Source organism: Watersipora subatra, chromosome 7, assembly GCF_963576615.1.
Source record: "Watersipora subatra chromosome 7, tzWatSuba1.1, whole genome shotgun sequence".
Taxonomy (NCBI): Eukaryota; Metazoa; Bryozoa; class Gymnolaemata; order Cheilostomatida; family Watersiporidae; genus Watersipora; species Watersipora subatra.
Window position 1 is genome coordinate 61,799,593 of NC_088714.1, and position 7,173 is coordinate 61,806,765.

General features: G+C 37.7%; 1 pseudogene; it reads right to left on the reverse strand.

Moving 5' to 3' along the window:
* Nucleotides 1-1,081: 1,081 nt before the first annotated feature.
* On the reverse strand, nucleotides 1,082-5,248 carry LOC137400957 (uncharacterized; annotated as a pseudogene).
* Nucleotides 5,249-7,173: the final 1,925 nt, after the last annotated feature.

Below are 7,173 nucleotides of genomic sequence, written 5' to 3' on the forward strand. Positions count from 1 at the left end.
TTGGCAAGTTCTGATGAAAATTTAGCATATTGGTTTACCATGCTCAGAAAACTTCTAATTCCATAAACATCAACAGATCGGGGGAAATCCAATATTCCTTGCAGCCTTGGTCCGGCATGAATGCCCTGCTCATCAATCAGATGTCCAAGAAACTCAACAGATGGCTCACTAAATTTGCATTCTGCCTTGTTTAAGGTCATACCAGCGTCAGCAACCTTGTCCACAACCGCCTCTAGTCGTTCATCATGTTGCTGTTGATCTTTCCCAAATGCAAGCAAATCATCCATGTGTATGACAACCCCTTTACAGTCTACAAGGATGCTGTTCATCTCAGCAGAGAAGATTTCTGGGCTACTGGATAGGCCTTGTGGAAATCGAAGATATCTAAACCGTCCTTTATGAGTGAGGAAAGTGGTCAGATAACTGGAGTCTAAGCTAAGTGGAATCTGCCAAAAGCCACTATTGGCATCTATTTTAGAAAACACTGTTCCTCCATCTAACATAGCTAAACTCACATCTCCTGATGCCATGGGATGTGTTCCTCGCTGGATAAACTTGTTAAGCTCTGCGAAGTCAGATACAATTCTTCCTTCCTCCTTATTAGCTTTTGGAACCACCACCATTGGAGCACACCATGATATAGGTTCATTAGGTCCAACCTTCTTGCTGACTCCATCTGCTACCATCTTATCAAGCGCTCTATCTGCTTTGTCTCTCAGTAGAAATGATATCAGTCTGGGAACATGTATAGCATAAAGCACTGCTTTCTCTTTCAGCTTGATAGAATATTCCCTGCCAACTTTTCCAAGTACTGAAAACAACTTATCATTGATATTGATACTCCTAATGACACATTGATCTTCATCAAATTTGATTAGTTTCAACTAATGACAAGCTCTGCTATTAAGTAATGACATTTTCTGGCTTGGAACTAGGTGGATATCTTTCTTAGTAACCTCACTCTTGGCACTAATCTTACACTTTTTTCTCCCAATACAGTTTAGCGGTGCGTGTCCGGGTCCATAGTAGTTCTTTTCAGAAGTCAAAATATTACCAGTTAACTGATTTAATCCACATAGATCTAAAACAGCTCCTGTATCCAGTTTAAATCTGACTCGCTGACTCCTTTCATGGCATTTGTGTGTACTCTCAAATCTGCATACCAGGAGTTAGTCATAGACGAGTTAACAGCATTTATGGTGTTCATTTCACCCAGATAAACTTCTTCTGTAACATCACGATCTTCTGTTTTATTTATATGAGTATCTTGTCTACACATAACTGCCTAGTAATTAAATAGCACATCTCTGACCCTTATTGTGATTCTTCCCACAATTCTCACATTTCTGCTTGGAAAATCCATGTTTTGCTGACTTGACAGGTTTCTCTCTTTTAAACTGAGATACTGCATTGACATCTTCAAATTTTTCTTCAGCTTTTTGGTGCTTCAGTTTTCCTGACTTTTCAGCAATTCTCAATGACTTGATCACATAGTCGAGAGACAACTTTTCATCTGATTCTCTCATAAGCTTGTCTCTCTTTTGTATCATCCAAGCCAAAAAGCAGTTTGACTCGAATCATGGAATCTCTCTGATCACCAAATTGACAACCCTCAGCCAACTGTCTCAGTTTCATCAAAAATACATCCTCAGTGTTACCACCTTGACTGCTATTGTGAAATTTAAATCTACTCACTACAACACCTGATTTGGGATTGCACATAGATATATAAACCTAGATTGGCAAATAGAGAAAAAGCCTGTCAGACTTAAATAGCACGACGTAACGTCATTGTATTATACCTCATGCTCGACTGCACTATTGTTAACAATGGAGCTAATGAGGAGAAGCTGACGTAATCACATTTATTTTCACATAAAAACCTTTTTGGATACATAATCCAGTACACTAAATCAATTCTGTGATAATATCTGATAACCACCATAGATTAAAACTATAAAACCTATGAACTGTTGCATACAAATCATGAGCCATCAGGGCTATATTTGCCACTCTCTCCTATCCCCATTCTCTCTTTTCCCCTTCTCCAAAGAAGAAGTGAGAAGGGGAAAGAGAGAAAGGGGAAAGAAGAGGGGGGCAAATAGCCCACCCCCCCCCCCCCCCCCGAAGAGCCAGACACTGGCTAGGTAAAAGACTAATATCATGCTGAACTAAACATGACTAAATATGATGAGCCTGTGAAGTTTTGATCTGATCAGGGAAATGGAATCAATGGCTTTCTTAGCTAGAGCTGGAATGAGACCAAGGAATGCAGGTCGGATGAGACTCAGGGTCAGCAATAAGGGCCAAGATCGGGTCGGACCAGGTCAACACGCTGCGATTTATTATTCATTTAAGGTTAAGAGATAGTTCTATTACAGCCTAATGTTGTGACATCAATAAACTAAGATAAAAGAAACCATTATCACACCAATCATTATATTTTGTGGTTTGGTTTATAGATGCAATCTACAATTTACGGCTAGACATTGGTGGATCAATGCTATTCAATGGGTGATATATTAATGGCATGATTTGGCTAGTGTTTTTATTACAGATTTTATTTTCAACTGCTATTATAATCTACAAGAGATTAGTTAAGAAATACTTTACAAATATAGAAATAGATAACCCAGCATAGTGGAAAGCAAAAATCCATCCCTTCCCTAAAACTTCTGCTATTAGTGAAATAAACTAAAAATAAAATAAATTTGCTGGATTGAAGGTTCTTAAACGCGCTTTTAAGCTCCTCAGGATGCCCTCGTTATAAATGCCTCAATAGTATTGAGGTGGACCGTTCTTTGTAGCTTAAAGGTTGACTTGCAACAAAATTCACATCACAGTTATTTGGTATCAAAAGATTCAGCAAGTCTTACTAAGTTGTGTTGTAGGTGCCAAATACGTGGAAATGTGATTACAAGGTCTTAAAAGCTCAAAAACGAAAAGCCGCCGTAGATTGGAATCTCTTTATTTCGATGACGTAGTCATTACAGTTTGGTTATCGTCTTGTCACGTGATGTTCTCACGTGAATTGAAAAGCCAATAAAAAGCTCAATATAAAACTTATCGTAGCACTAGTTTATGACAAACACTTCGGGTTTTACCGAATACCCGTATCAAATATAGATACTCGCTATTTTACAGTTTTGTTTCGGCATTATTCAATCGTCAAGTCGTAATCTGATCACGTGACCCAATACTTCGAAAATAATTTTTGCAGCACTTTTCGATTATCACAGGTAACCAACAGGCTCGTCATGATTATCAGACAATGATATGTATTCCTTCGAGCTAAGGTTAAAAAGTTTAACAAATTTTTATGGTAAGTTATAAAATATCAGTGCTAAAAATGACAGCATTACAATGATGATAAAACAGACGCGTAAGAACAATAGACATGGTTTTATTGAATGCGTGAAGTATATTTGTGAAAATATTTCGACGAATGAAGTTGCATGAAAGTGTAAACAGAAACCATCCTGTAACAACTACGTCCCACTTGAGCCGCTTTGGAAAGCGAATCCAAACTACGGCGGTTTCGTGTGGCTGCGATTTTCTGTTCGTTTTTGAGCTTTTAAGAGCTTGTAATCACCTTTCCACATATTTTGCACCTACAACACAACAGAGTGAGACATGGTGAATTTTTTCATATCAAATAACTGTAATAGGAATTTTGTTGCAAGTCAACCTTTAACTTGCTTTTGCATATAGTACAAATAACTTGGTATTTTCCTTTCGTGACTGGCTTCTTCATGAACTCCTAGATCACCGACATGCTGATTATTTCTTGCCGAAAAACGTTGTGAAACCTATAGTCCAAAGACTATTGTCGCAGGTGTTAAAATATAGTCTTGATGCACCTTGTTTTATTTCGCCTGGTCCTTCCACGCTAGGACTATATGCGACTCCATTTCAACCATTGTTTAGCCATAAACCTACCCGTATTTTTGTATAGAAGACCTGAGGATCAGGTGGCCCGACCCAGGCACCTCTGACCCGGTAGGTCAAGACCAGACGAGCTACCCGTGCCAGCTCTATTCCTAGCTTCATAATGCGCCCTAATCAAAATATATCTCTTTGCTATCTCACGAGCTAGGCTACTAGCATGATGATTACACTTAAACAATATCATGATGTTGAACCTCAGCAACTTCTCCATGGTGGCAATTAGTGCTATCTTAGGAAAATCTTTGACCAATCCAGCACTACTAAGCAACACTCTTGTAGCTTTCTCATTGTGGTTGCAAACCTCAATCACCACAGGCAAAGACAAAGTCAAGCCACCACGATTTTTAGCTGTAATTAGGGAGTTGGTTGCTTGGTTTACATCATAGTTGGTAACATCCGCGATGGTAGTGATACAATCATTACACTTCAGCTTTGTTGACCTAGACAGCTACATAGCCAGCTGTAAAATAATCATTCTGTCTCATTTTTGACTTAAGACATACTTGCATACTCATCATATTTAGTCATGTTTAGTTCAGCATGATATTAGTCTATTTACCTAGCCAGGGTCTGGCTCTTTGAGTGGGTGGGCTATTTGCCCCCCCTCTCCTTTCTCCCTTCTTTCTTTTCCCCTTCTCACTTCTTCTTTTGAGAAGGGGAAAAGAGAGAATGAGGATAGGAGAGGGTGGCAAATAAAGCCCTGATGGCTCATGATTTGTTCGCAACAATTCATAGCTTTTATAGTTTTAATCTAAGGTGGTTATAAAATATTATCCCAGAATTGCTTTAGTTTACTGGATTATGTATCCAAGAAGGTTTTTATGTAAAAATAAATGTGATTTTGTCAAATTCTCCTCATTAGCTCCATTGTTAACAATAGTGCACTCAAGCATGAGGTACAATACAATGACGTTACGCCGTGCTATTTAAGTCTGACAAGGCAACTGATGGGAATAGCTATTATTGGCCAATCTAGGTTTATATATCTATCGGATTGCAGTATTCATGAAATCTTTTGATAACAATATCCAACTTCCTCTTAGCAGCTCCCTCCTCTAGATTCAGTATTGCCATTCTCATCAGGTTGTGATTTGAACTCCATCTGCGAATAGACTTCTCTAACATCCTCACCCCCTGCATGCCTGAATAAGGCCAGCTTTCTCTTTTCAGTTGCCTTAGTAGATCCAGTCAGGTCAATTGCCAAGAGGTAGTCACTGAAAGCCCTCTGCCAATGCCGCCATTTACCAGACAAATCCTCACACCTTAAATCCAGCTGCTGAGGAGGCAAAATTCCCTCCATAATGATTAATATGTCACTGTTATACTGAAAGTTCCAAATATAGTCTTGCTATCCACCACTTACCGCTGCTATCATGGTAGATTATTACAGCTAGATAAACAAAACAACTTGTCTGAATTGTCAACATTTAATAAGTGTCTTTCATAAGTCACACACAATAGAACATGAGTCATTAGAATCTTCCAGAACAGTGGGTGTGGTTAACAACAGTATAAGCATGGGAGTAGACAACACTTAATAATACAACAAAATGGATCGTGACAAATAGGTTATCAAGCTATAAACATTAGACTGCCCTAGCCACCCTGAATACAGACATGTCTAAAGTGTTACTTTCGTACATGTTGTGAAATTTATAATATTTTCATTGGTTTTGTATCATTCAATTGACTTTCCTGATAAGATGTGATGCACTGTTACGAGATGCTTTCATAAAGCTTCAATACATAATAATAATATTATATAACTATCTATATGAACAACTATGAAACAGAGTTTGCTAAATTTTTCTGCACAGTTTTTTAGTTTAAAAGCTACAAATGAACGACAATCATTAAACAGTGTATTTCAACTTAAGCAAAACAATGAATAAGCATTTTTGCCCCATCAAAGTGTTAGCCAATAGGAAGCCCTATTTATAGATTAAGAAAGATTTTGTTTGGTTAAAACATTGACTCAAAGAATTATGTTAAAAAACCTAGTATGCGTATTGAAGATTTTGTGCTGATTAAGTGGTAAAGAACTACATGTAGCAATCCAGTGCTTTTTATTAAACTACTAGCTGTGCTACCCGGCATTGCAGGATATTAAAAATCAGCTTAGAAACAATGAGAGGTAATGAGAGTTGCCTGCCACTTGCTATTAGCCTGGCACATTGCCAATGGATAATTTGAGTAAACTTACTAATAAGAGCAACCAGTTTCCATGAAATTATGTCATAACTTTCGTGACGGAAAGCGATAGCGTATTTGCTCCCATATAGTGAAATATATCGTCTAATGATTTCATTAAGCTTGTGTGGCTGAATGGGTATGGTGTTGGTCTGGTCAACATTAGGGTCTGAGATCAAATCTTTTACAATACAGTTTCTTTATTTTAAGATTTTAATAGCTTTAGCTGGAACCTATGACCAACTTCGAGAAATATATATATATAGAAGATAGGAGCTTTTGAGAGATAAACTGTGGTTGTTTGGATGTATTTACCAGTCACAGCCAATAAATACTATTGTAACTCACTATCTACCTTCTCGTTTTGTTATTACAGACAACCAGGCGGTGAAATCAATATTTGATGTTGTCACTGATATAGCAATCGTCCTCTCTGTCTTCGGTCTCATCATTTTTATTCTAGCATTTGCTGGCTGTGTGGGAGTCCTCCGCCAGAACATCGCCCTGCTTAGGTATGCGAATTTAATATTTGTTTTGTCTTATTAATACAGTTTGCAAACAAAAGACTTAGCAGTATGCCAAAAATTGCAAATAGCTCTAAAGCTATCATGAAAAAATTCACTTTACTTTTAGATATCCTTTTAACGCTGTCAGATAATAACACAAAGAGCATTGAAGGTGTTGCTATGGTTGCAGAGACCATATTATCTATTTGCATACTTGACTTTCAGTGTTTTTTTATGTTTATTTCATAGATTTTTCCGGATGGTGCTTTTGCTTATTTTGGGAGTACAGCTCGTTGTATTAATTGGAATCATAGCTTTTAGCAAAATAGCCGTGGATTACATCAGAGCATTCACTCTTCTGACGGCCATTGTTGGCTACCGGGACGACTTGGACCTTCAGAATTTTGTCGATTGGGTGCAAGTAAGTCTGTTCAAACCCATAATATAACTAATTGCTACCTTGTGACCAAAAGGTAATTAGCAATATACAAAAATAAGACAAAGTTCTTGTTTTAAGTAAGGGTTATGC